General features: G+C 41.2%; 1 protein-coding gene and 1 pseudogene across 3 annotated transcripts in view; both read left to right on the top strand.

Annotated features, from left to right (window-relative positions):
- Nucleotides 1-13,005, top strand: part of SCAMP5 (secretory carrier membrane protein 5) — a 72,659-nt gene that overhangs the window by 20,568 nt on the left and 39,086 nt on the right. The gene's annotated exons all lie outside the window — the stretch shown is intronic.
- LOC143651438 (septin-7-like) lies at nt 5,936-7,925 on the top strand (annotated as a pseudogene).

Below are 13,005 nucleotides of genomic sequence, written 5' to 3'. Positions count from 1 at the left end.
CACCAAAGACAGGGTAGACGCGGGTATTATAATAGACAACAAACTCAAAGGAGGCATCAAAATTATATGACACGCAGAGATTTGTGGCATTGGCTAGTAAATCATGGGGTGCCTAGAAATACAATAGAAGGGCAGTCTACTAAATTCTTGTTGGAGCTGTATAAACAAAAGAGTTCTAGGTCAAGGGAACAGAAGTCTAACCTGAATTACAAAAACACAGAGTCACGGCCCCTTAGTCAATTTCCAGACTTGAAACAGTTTACAGACCCTGAGCCCCTTGAATGAAGGGGAGGCCAGGTCCCTATGGGGGAGAAACCTGTTACACTGCCACAAATTTATACTGTTAACCTTCCTCTAAGTCTTCCCCAAGGAGACCGACGGCCTTTTACCAGGGTAACTGTGCATTGGGGAAAAGGAAATGATCAGATATTTCGGGGATTATTAGACACTGGTTCAGAAGTGACATTAATTCCAGGGGACCCAAAACGTCACTCTGGACCACCAGTCAGAGTGGGGGCTTATGGAGGCCAGGTGATCAATGGAGTTTTAGCTCAGGTCCGTCTCACAGTGGGTCCAGTGGGCCCCCGGACCCATCCTGTAGTTATTTCCCCAGTTCCGGAATGTATAATTGGCATAGACATACTGAGCAACTGGCAGAATCCCCACGTTTGTTCTCTAACTCGTGCAGTGAGGGCTATTATGGTGGGAAAGGCCAAGTGGAAGCTACTAGAACTGCCCCTACCAAGCAAAATAGTAAATCAAAAGCAATACCGTATTCCTGGAGGGATTGCAGAGATTACTGCCACTCTTAAGGACTTGAAAGATGCAGGGGTGGTGATTCCCACCACATCCCCATTCAACTCTCCTATTTGGCCTGTGCAGAAAACAGATGGGTCTTGGAGAATGACAGTGGATTATCGTAAACTCAACCAGGTGGTAACTCCAATTGCAGCTGCTGTTCCAGATGTAGTATCATTGCTTGAGCAAATCAGTACATCCCCTGGTACCTGGTATGCAGCTATTGATCTGGCAAATGCTTTTTTCTCAATAGCTATTAGTAAGGACCACCAGAAACAGTTTGCTTTCAGCTGGCAAGGTCAGCAATATACTTTCACTGTCCTACCTCAGGGGTATATCAACTCTCCAGACCTATGTCATAATCTTGTTCGCAGAGACCTTGATCGTTTCTCCCTCCCACAAGACATCACACTGGTCCATTATATTGATGATATCATGTTGATTGGACCTAGTGAGCAAGAAGTAGCAACTACTCTAGATTTACTGGTAAGGCATTTGCGTGTCAGAGGATGGGAGATAAATCCAACAAAAATACAGGGGCCTTCCTCCTCAGTAAAATTTTTAGGTGTCCAGTGGTGTGGGGCATGTCGAGATATCCCTTCTAAGGTGAAGGATAAATTGCTGCATCTGGCCCCTCCCACATCCAAAAAAGAGGCACAACACCTAGTTGGTCTTTTTGGATTTTGGCAACAACATATTCCTCATTTGGGTATGCTACTCCGGCCCATTTATCGAGTGACCAGAAAAGCTGCTAATTTTGAGTGGGGACCTGAACAAGAGGAGGCTCTGCGACAGGTCCAGGCTGCTGTGCAAGCTGCTCTGCCACTTGGGCCATATGATCCAGCAGATCCAATGGTGCTGGAAGTGTCAGTGGCAAATAGAGATGCTGCCTGGAGCCTTTGGCAGGCCCCTATGGGAGAATCACAACACAGACCCTTAGGATTTTGGAGCAAAGCCTTACCATCTGCTGCAGATAACTACTCTCCTTTTGAGAAACAGCTTTTGGCCTGCTACTGGGCCTTAGTAGAGACTGAACGCTTAACCATGGGCCACCAAGTTACCATGAGACCTGAGTTGCCTATCATGAGTTGGGTGTTGTCTGACCCACCAAGCCATAAAGTTGGGCGTGCACAGCAGCACTCTATTGTAAAGTGGAAATGGTATATACGAGATAGAGCCAGAGCAGGTCCTGAAGGCACAAGTAAGTTACATGAAGAAGTGGCACAAATGCCCATGGTTTCCACTCCTGCTGCCACATTACCTTCTCTTCCCCAGACCAGAGCTATGGCCTCTTGGGGTGTTCCTTACAGTGAATTGACTGAGGAAGAGAAAACTCGAGCCTGGTTTACAGATACAGATGGTTCAGCACGATATGCAGGTACCACCCGAAAGTGGACAGCTGCAGCATTACAACCCCTTTCTGGGGTGTCCTTGAAGGACAGTGGTGAGGGGAAATCCTCCCAGTGGGCAGAACTTCGAGCAGTGCACCTGGTTGTTCATTTTGCTTGGAAGGAAAACTGGCCAGAGGTGCGTTTGTATACTGACTCATGGGCTGTTGCTAATGGTTTGGCTGGATGGTCAGGGACTTGGAAAGACCATAATTGGAAAATTGGTGACAAAGAGGTCTGGGGAAGAAGTATGTGGATAGACCTTTCTGAGTGGGCTAAAAACATGAAGATATTTGTGTCCCATGTGAATGCACACCAGAGGGTGACTTCAGCAGAGGAAGATTTTAATAATCAAGTGGATAAGATGACCCGTTCTATGGATACCAGTCAGCCTCTTTCCCCAGCAACTCCTGTTATTGCCCAATGGGCTCATGAACAAAGTGGTCATGGTGGTAGGATGGAGGTTATGCATGGGCTCAGCAACATGGACTTCCACTCCCCAAGGCTGACCTGGCTACAGCCACTGCTGAGTGCCCAATCTGCCAGCAGCAGAGACCCACACTCAGCCCCTGATATGGCACCATTCCCCGAGGTGACCAGCCAGCTACATGGTGGCAGGTTGATTACATTGGACCACTCCCTTCATGGAAGGGGCAGCGATTTGTTCTAACTGGAATAGACACATACTCTGGATATGGGTTTGCTTTCCCTGCACACAATGCTTCTGCCAAAACTACTATCCGTGGTCTTACAGAATGCCTTATCCATCTTCATGGTATTCCACATAGCATTGCTTCGGATCAGGGAACACACTTCACAGCAAATGAAGTGCGGGAATGGGCACATGCTCATGGAATTCTCTGGTCTTACCATGTTCCCCATCATCCAGAAGCTGCTGGATTGATAGAACGGTGGAATGGCCTTTTGAAAACTCAATTACGGTGCCAACTAGGTGGCAAAAACTTGAAAGGCTGGGGTAATGTTCTCCAGGAAGCTGTGTATGCTCTGAATCAGCGTCCGCTATATGGTGCTGTTTCTCCCAAAGCCAGGATCCATGGATCCGGGAACCAAGGGGTGGAAATGGGTGTGGTGCCACTCACTATTACTCCTAGTGATCCACTAGGAAAATTTTTGCTTCCTGTCCCTGCTACCCTGAGTTCTGCTGGTCTACAGGTTTTAGTTCCAAAATGGGGTGTGCTTTCTCCAGGAGAAACAACAGTGATACCACTGAACTGGAAGTTAAGATTGCCACCTGGCCACTTTGGGCTACTTATGCCTCTGGATCAACACACCAAGAAGGGGATTACATTATTGTCTGGGGTAATTGACCCTGACTATCAGAAGGAAGTAGGACTGCAACTACATAATGGAGGTAAAGAAGAGTTTTCTTGGAATATAGGAGATCCCCTGGCGCATCTATTAGTACTACCATGCCCTGTGATTAAAATCAATGGAAAACTGCAACAACACAATCCAGGCAGGACCACTAATGGCTCTGAGACTTCAGGAATGAAGGTTTGGGTCACCCCACCAGGCAAAGAACCACGGCCAGCTGAAGTGCTTGCTGAGGGGAAAGGGAACATGGAATGGGTAGTGGAAGAAGGTAGTGATAAATATGAACTTCGACCACGTGATCAGTTACAGAAACGAGGACTGTAATGCTGTTTTGTTTGTGTTATACTATTTAAGTTGTAAGATATTAAGTTTAAGAATGAATGTTGCCCAAGGATTTGCACGCTATTCTGGAGAGATTTAATGTGTTTCCAGTTATATGCAGGACAGTTGAGTATTGTCAGGTAAAAGAAAAAATGTGTGCTTATTTGTTTTCATTTGGAAATTAAGTATGGTCTAAGGTGATATATATATATATATATGTGCCAAGTTGACAAGGGGTGGACTGTCATGGTTAGGGACAGATGTCAACTTGGCCAAGTTGTGGTACCTGTTCATCTGATTGGGCAAGCGCCGGCCTGTCTGTTGCAATGAGGACATTTCATAGGATTAGGTCATGATCACGTCAGCTACATCCACAGCTGATTCCATTTGTAATCAGCCAAAGGGGAGTGTCTTCTGCAATTAGTGATGCTAAATCCAATCATGGGAAGCCTTTTAAGGAGGACTCAGAGGAGACAGGTTCCATTCCTGCTTTGGCTGGTGAGCCTCTCCTGTGGAGTTCATCCAGGCCATCCATTGGAGTCATCGGCTTCGCAGCCTGCCCTGTGGATTTTGGACTCTGCATTCCTACGGTCACGTGAGACACTTTCATAAATTTTATATTTGCAAGTGTTCCCTGTTGATTCTGTTTCTCTAGAGAACCCTAACTAATACAGTCTATATTCCATTTTTCTTATATGTCCCAGTACTGTCTCTTTGAGCCTTTTCTTTTCCTTTGTTAGATATTACGCAGGATCTAATTGCATTTAATTGTCATTGTCTCTTTAGTTGCTCTTTCTTTTTCTTCTTAATTTTAGGAACATATGTAACATAAATTTTCCTATCTCCACCGTTCCCAGGTATACCATTCAATGGGATTAATTGCATTCACAATATTGCAGTACCTTTACCACCTTCCATTACTAAGATTTTCAAATCTCCCCAAACAGTGTTAACCTCCCCCCTCCCCACCCCCCGGACCCATTCAAGTACTGTGGTCTGTAAACTGTCTCAAGTTTGGATACTGATTAAGGGCCCGTGACTCTCTGTTTTTGGAATTCAAATTAGACTTCTATTCATTTGACCTAGAATTCTTCTTCTTATACAGCTCAAACAAGAATTTAGTAGATGCCCATCTATTTTACTTCTAGGTACCCCACGATCCACTAGCCAATACCACAAATCTCTGCGAGTCAGATTATTCTGACAGCTGCTTTGAGTCTGCTGTCCATTATGGTGGCCACGCCCACCTTGTCTGTGTGATTAACTGTCACCACTTGACTTCTGCCAGCTCGATATTCGGTCACCCCTTTTGTGTTGAAGGATTCCAGCTCAGTGACAGCAGTTCCCACAGTAATATCTGACTTACAGAGAAGGGTGACTACAGAGCTCTTTAGGGATGATGGAGCTAGTCTCATGAATTTATTTCTCAAGGTTCTGGTGAAAGATGTGTCCTCTGGACATTCCTGGGTGGTGAGCAGGTCTTCCATGGTAAATCCACCCTAACATTCCAGTCTCTCTAAGCCTCTGGATCCCCTCATCTACATTATACCAGATCAGTTGTGGCATTTATCTCAGTTAATGTTGGCTACCTTTGGATCCATGTTTCAGCCAACCATCCAAACCAACTGTTAATGCCCTTTCTAACCCCTTGAGCTACAACATTAATTGCAGAATCTTTGCTTAGTGATCCCATATCAATAAATTCAGCTTAATCCAACTTTTTATTCCTTCCACCATTATCTCACATCCTTAATATTAATTCTCACACTTATTCCCCTGATTTCTGTCTATATAGATTGGAAAATTCATGCAGTTCTTTTGGAGTGTAGCATACTTCCTTGTGGGTCACACTTTGTACCTCACATTTCAGGGCTGGTTGGGATTTTAGTCTAGTTATAGGTCTTGAAGTAAAGAGGGCTGGTGGGAGTGGGTCATGAAAAGAAATAGAAGTGTCTTTCAAGCCACTTACCTCAGGATATTCTATTGCAGTTTCACCTGGTGAGACAGGATTAGTTGTGCCTGGCAGAGGAGTGAGGGCTGTGGTGACAGGGTTAGTAGCAATTGAGAGGTTAATCTCATTAGGTGAAGGTTGGATGGCAGACTCCTCTGGACAGACTGGAGGCCTGGAAACTTTCTTCAAGGCAGGCTGGGGGTCAGGAAGTCCTCAGGGCAGTCCATTACAGGTCTATCTAGCAAAGCCTCAGCAGATTCCAGGGATCCCGTCTCCAATCACCATCATTATCAAGCCATGTATCACCATCTCACGTTTCAGGGTCCCATTATTTTCCAACCAAAGCCCTTACTTTAACAGCAGACACCCTGCAAGGTTGAGATTTTAGTTATGTTGTAAATCTGCTACTCGTAGGCTCTGTGTCTGGTTTTCAGAGATCTCAAGTCTGTGACCACAAGAAACAAGATATTCTTTCAGGACAAACATGGGAACTTTTACATCGTTCATAGGGCACTTAAGTTGCAAATTTGAAGCCTTCAGCTTATCCTTTTCTTCATTGCTGTATCCAGCATATCTAACAACAGCCAGCCAACATCATTATACCTCTTAATTCCACAAAACTCCATAGGAGGGGGAGGGGCCATCAGTCAGTGCAGGATCTGCTCCTGCTGAGGAGAGGAGCATCCACAGCAGCACCACGGATCTGTTCTCTTGGAATCTGAACCCTGGAATGATGGACATATGTTCTTTACAAAGCAGTTCAACAGAAGAACCTTGAAGGCTATGTGGGGTTTGCTAATCTCCCAAATCAAGTATGTAGAAAATCCGTGAAAAGAGGGTTTCGGTTTACCCTCTGGTAGTAGTTGAATCTGGATTGGGAAAGTCAATATTATGATCTTCCCTTTGTTCTCACAGATTTGTATATTCCAGAGTATTGGGTTATTTTTTTACAGATTTGTATACTTCAGGGTATCTGGTCCTTCCCATAGAATAAAAAAGACTGTACAGGTGGCACCATCCAAAGGTTTAATCAAAGAAGGAGGTGTGCAATTGTTGCTAACAATAGTTGATATCCAGGCTTCGGAAATATGGTGGGTACTAGTAATCGTTGGCAGCCTGTCATCAATTACGTTGATAGTAAATTTGAAGGCTACCTAAGTACAGAATCCTGAGTGGACAGATGACAGATGCCTGACAACAGGGTGCAGGGCTGGCTCCTTCAGGACATGGACAATATCCATTGGATATTGAGTTTATGAAACACTTACATGAAAAAGTGAATATCATCCCACTTATTATCAAAGCAGACATTCTCACACCAGAGGGTGCCAACAGTTTAAAGCACAGATAAAGAAATCCAAGAACATAAAATTAAAATATATGAATTTCCAGAAACATGATGAAGAAGAAAATAAGCTTGTTAAAAAGATAAAGCACCATTTACCTCTCGCTGTGGGAGGCAGTAATACTATCATTGAAGTATTACTTGGCAAAGGGGCCAGAGGAAGGCAGTATCCTTGGGGCGTCGCTGATGTTGAAAATGGCAAACATTGTGATTTTACAGCTCTAAGAAGTATGTTGATAAGGATACACATGCAGGGCTTGAAAGATGTCACTAATAATGTACACTATGAGAACCACAGAAGCAGAAAACTGGCAGCTGTGACTTATAATGGAGTTGATAGCAACAAGAATAAAGGGCAGCTTACTGAGAGCCCTCTGGCGCAGATGGGGGAAGAAAGAAGTAAGCATGTAGCCAAGATGAAGAAGATGGAGATGGAGCAGGTGTCTGAGATGAAGGTCAAAGGAAAAGTTCAGAAATTGAAGGATTCTGAAGCTGAAAGAGCTCCATGAGCAGATGAAGAAGAATTTGAAAGTACAACCCAAAGAATTAGAGGAAAAACATTGTCCATCTGAGGATGAGAAAGCGAACTGGGAAGCTCACCAACTTATGTTAGAACAACAGAACTCTTCGGAAACCTTGGAAAGGGACAAGAAGAAACAAAAGATCTTTTAAACTCCCTATTGACCACCAGTTATGTTTTAGTTGCCAATATCCCAGCTTAGACATCAGTGTTTGTTGGATCCGTTTGATCAGTTTGCACCAGTTTTATCCATAATGATGGATTTAACAGCATGACAAAACTTATTATTTTGCTGTATTGTTCTTGATGGAGATTAAGATGCCTTGCATTGTCTAAGGTTGTGTACTTAGTAACAGTCCAAGGTTGATGTGTACTTAGTAACAGCTCTAAGTACCTTTCCTACTTTTTTTCTTTTTTTTTAAAACAGATGACTTCAATTTAATACAAGAGAACATTTTACTGTTGTACAATCATGTTCTAGTTGTTTGATTGAAATGAAAGGACTCTGGAAGATTTCCATTGAGGATAAATTGCCATAATATGATGCAAACTATTCTTCTCTGTGATAATTGTAATACAGAAGTTCCATTCAATGCAGTATATACAATAATATAATTAAATCTAACACATTTGACCTATTTTTGACATGACCATTGTTTAAAAATACACATGGAAGAAAACCGATACGCTTATAGTGTGCCCCTAGAGCTTTTTTATACAACTTTTTTGTTTGTTTTGGATTATTTAATTATATGCTATTCTCATTAGTGCCCTCTTTAGCCAGATTCTTGTTGCTGCTTTTTTTTCTTTCTTTTTTTTTTTTAAACACCTTGTGTATGAACTAAGACAATGACAGAGTAAATGTTTAACATATTTAATAAGATAGACAACATTCGGCTTTAACTTTAATTTGCGTTTATTTGAAGACGAATTTATTCCTGAGCCATAAGTTTTTGTTTCTTCAGTTTCTTCTGGCATATCTTTTTCTTCTGTGCAGCCTTCTCTTCTGGTTTGGGAACAGTTTGTTCCTTTTTGGTCAGGATCATCTCAGTGTTGCAAGGGGAGCTCACGTATGGGTTAGTCTGGCGTGCGCTCATCTGAGGAGCTTTGTTCACCTGGATGTGCTCAATGACCAGTGAATCTACATCTAAACCCTTAAGTTTGGCATTACCCTCTGCATTTTTAAGCATGTGCAACAGAAATTCAGCCCTCTTTTTTTGGGCCACCGACCCTGTGTCCAGCCCCACTGTTTGGCCTGGGCACACCTACCAACACCACCTTTGCAAAACGGAATGGGACACATTGCTTCCGTAAAGTGACATCTTTCAGATACTTGATGGCTTTTCAAATACGCATACCCTTGATGGCCTAAGCAATTTCTCAGGTGTTCTTAAAGTGAACACAAAAATTTGAACCTCTTGATTTGCATGATTTTGTAGGGTTTTCTGGGTCAAGTGAATAGTGAACCATTTTCAGAGATCACCTTGGGCTGCTTAAGGGAAGCGACTGCTTCATTTTTGCAATAATATTTAATTTAGATATTTTCCATACATATTGGCCCTGTTAAAATAGAGTATAGCATCTTCCATATGGTAGGAACCAACAAGGAAACTTTCCCTTAACTTCCTTTTTACACTTTATAAGTAGCAGGGAGGAAGTGCATTTATAGATCATTTCCAGGCAAAATTGTAAAGCTAATGACCAATCTGTTTCTACCTGTGTGCAGTCTCTATATTTTACTAGAAGTGGGAGTAATGGCCTCTTGAAAAGACAAAAAAGTTGCCATCTGCATTTAGCTAATTTGTATAGTGCATTTCTGTATATATTTTTGTTTGCATTGTAAAAATTCACATAATAAGCAAAAGTTGTGATATGAAAAACAAAAACCTCTTTAAAGGTGTCAAAAACACTCTCACCCAGAGCATAGCCTCATATAAGTGTACAATTAGGAAAATCTACTGGTGATATTTTGAGTATGAGTCTTGCCAACTCACCCCATGGACTGTCAGTGCCATCTTGCTTATTGGAATTAGAGTCATTAGTGCCTTGTAGCCTAATCAGAGTAGAAAACCAATCGTAAAAACCCATTTTTAAGATTCTGTTTCTCAAGAACACTCCCAGTACCAAGCTGTAATAGTTAGGATTCTCTAGAGAAACAGAACCAGCAGGGGCTATCCTTAAATATGAGGTTTATAAAGGTGTCTCAAGCAACTATGGGAATGGAAGAGTCCAGAATCCACAGGGCAGGCTGTGAAGCTGGCAGCTCTGATGAAGGGGCTGGATAAACTCCACAGGAGAGGCTCTCTGTCTGAAGAAACAGCAAAAAAAGACTCTCCTTAAAAGTTGTCAATTTGATCGGATTATCTCATTGGAGGCACACCTTAGTTGATTGCAGATGTACTCGGCCACAGATGCGGTCAACTGACTGATGACTTAATATATCAGCCTTCCAATTCATCAACCAGCTATGAAATATCCTTGCAGCAACGGTTAGGCCAGTCCTTGCCTGACCAGAAACTGGGCATCATTACTTGGCCAAGTTGACACCAGAACCTAACTATCACACTAGATCAAAAGGAAATTTTTTTATTGTCCTTTCCTCCCTTCTTTGTTTAAATATGAAAGGTAGCATATCATACAGCCTGTTCTTCATCTTTCTTATTTCAGCTACTAGTAATTGTGAAGTTATTTCCATAGTAGTACCTGGAGAACTTCTTCTTTTTTTCCCTTAATAGCTTCAGAGCATTTATTTTTTAAGAATAGCTGCAGAGTAGTCCATTGTATGATTGTACTATTTATTTAATCAGTCCCCTATTGATGGACATGTAGATTGTTTCCCATCTTTTATTACAAATTGTATTACAACAAGTGGAACTGTGTACGGGTATAATTTCATGTGTGGCTCAATCATGACTGTATTTTTTCTTTTGTAGGAGATGTTGCTGGGTTTTTATATCTGGATTTGATTCCATATCGTATAGGAGTAAACATATTATAATTGCCTGAACTTTTAATTTGTTCCAGAGGAATGTGACTAGAACCCTAGAAGGGTTTTTTGTTTTGTATTGTTCCCCCCCCCCTTTTTTTTTTAAGTAAACCTTTTGTTGAAGTATAACATAGAAAGGTACACACATCATAACCTTTTTTTTTTACTATTCAAAGTAATTTCCTTTTATGAACACTCCCTCCCCCCCATTATTCATCTTTATTCTATATGTTTTACTCGTCTGTTGATAAGGTAGATAGAAGGAGCATCAGACACAAGGTTTTCACAATCACACAGTCACATTGTGAAAGCTATATCATTATACAATCATCTTCAAGAAACATGGCTACTGGACCACAGCTCTGCATTTTCAGGCAGTTCCCTCCAGTCTCTTCACTACATCTTGACTAACAAGGTGATGTTGCTTCCCACAGACCAGAGCTCGAAGGATATTAAGGAATGACGAGAGAGGAAGAGAGTGAGAGAGAGAGAGATGGGATCAGGGGTTCTGAAGATTAGTGACAGCAGACATCTTTATTCTTAACCAGATCCTGCTTATATAATGCAGGGTGACAAAGGGCATGCATGCATTTCATGAGGGAACAAAGCGTTTATCTTTCAATGCTCTCTTCCTTTAAACTTAAGATAACCATTTGAGGTTAACAAACATTCTCTTCCTCCCAGACGAACACTCCCTTTTTTTTTTTTTTATTAATTAAAAAAAGAATTAACAAAACAATTAGAAATCATTCCAATCTACATGTACAATCAGTAATTCTTAATAACATCACATAGTTGCATATTCATCATTTCTTAGTACATTTGCATCGATTTAGAAAAAGAAATAAAAAGACAACAGAATAAGAATTAAAACAATAATAGAAAGAAAAAAAACAAAAAAAACAAAAACAAAAAACCTATACCTCACATGCAGCTTCATTCAGTGTTTTAACATAATTGCATTACAATTGGGTAGTATTGTGCTGTCCATTTCTGAGTTTTTATATCCAGTCCCGTTGTACAGTCTGTATCCCTTCATCTCCAATTATCCCTTCTCTTTTTTTTTTAATTAACGGAAAAAAAGAAATTAACCCAACATTTAGAGATCATACCATTCTACACATGCAATCATTAATTCTTAACATCATCACATAGATGCATGATCATCATTTCTTAGTACATTTGCATTGGTTTAGAAGAACTAGCAACATAACCGAAAAAGATATAGAATGTTAATATAGAGAAAAAATTAAAAGTAATAATAGTAAAATCAAAACAAAACAACACAAAACAAAACAAAAACCTATAGCTCAGATGCAGCTTCATTCAGTGTTTTAACATGATTACTTTACAATTAGGTATTATTGTGCTGTCCATTTTTGAGTTTTTGTATCTAGTCCTGTTGCACAGTCTGTATCCCTTCAGCTTCAATTACCCATTGTCTTACCCTGTTTCTAACTCCTGCTGAACTCTGTTACCAATGACATATTTCAAGTTTATTCTCGAATGTCCGTTCACATCAGTGGGACCATACGGTATTTGTCCTTTAGTTTTTGGCTGGATTCACTCAGCATAATATTCTCTAGGTCCATCCATGTTATTACATGGTTCATAAGTTTATCTTGTCTTAAGGCTGCATAATATTCCATCGTATGTATATACCACAGTTTGTTTAGCCACTCTTCTGTTGATGGAGATTTTGGCTGTTTCCATCTCTTTGCAATTGTAAATAATGCTGCTATAAACATTGGTGTGCAAATGTCCGTTTGTGTCTTTGCCCTTAAGTCCTTTGAGTAGATACCTAGCAATGGTATTGCTGGGTCGTATGGCAATTCTATATTCAGCTTTTTGAGGAACCGCCAAACTGCCTTCCACAGTGGTTGCACCCTTTGACATTCCCACCAACAGTGGATAAGTGTGCCTCTTTCTCCTCATCCTCTCCAGCACTTGTCATTTTCTGTTTTGTTGATAATGGCCATTCTGGTGGGTGTGAGATGATATCTCATTGTGGTTTTGATTTGCATTTCTCTAATGGCCAGGGACATTGAGCATCTCTTCATGTGCCTCTTGGCCATCCGTATTTCCTCTTCTGAGAGGTGTCTGTTCAAGTCTTTTTCCCATTTTGTAATTGGGTTGGCTGTCTTTTTGTTGTTGAGATGAACAATCTCTTTATAAATCCTGGATACTAGACCTTTATCTGATATATCATTTCCAAATATTGTCTCCCATTGTGAAGGCTGTCTTTCTACTTTCTTGATGAAGTTCTTTGATGCACAAAAGTGTTTAATTTTGAGGAGTTCCCATTTATTTATTTCCTTCTTCAGTGCTCTTGCTTTAGGTTTAAGGTCCATAAAACCGCCT

Source organism: Tamandua tetradactyla, chromosome 12 (genome assembly GCF_023851605.1).
Source record: "Tamandua tetradactyla isolate mTamTet1 chromosome 12, mTamTet1.pri, whole genome shotgun sequence".
Taxonomy (NCBI): domain Eukaryota; kingdom Metazoa; phylum Chordata; class Mammalia; order Pilosa; family Myrmecophagidae; genus Tamandua; species Tamandua tetradactyla.
Note: the sequence above shows the minus strand (reverse complement) of the source record. Positions and strands in the feature narration are given on the sequence as shown.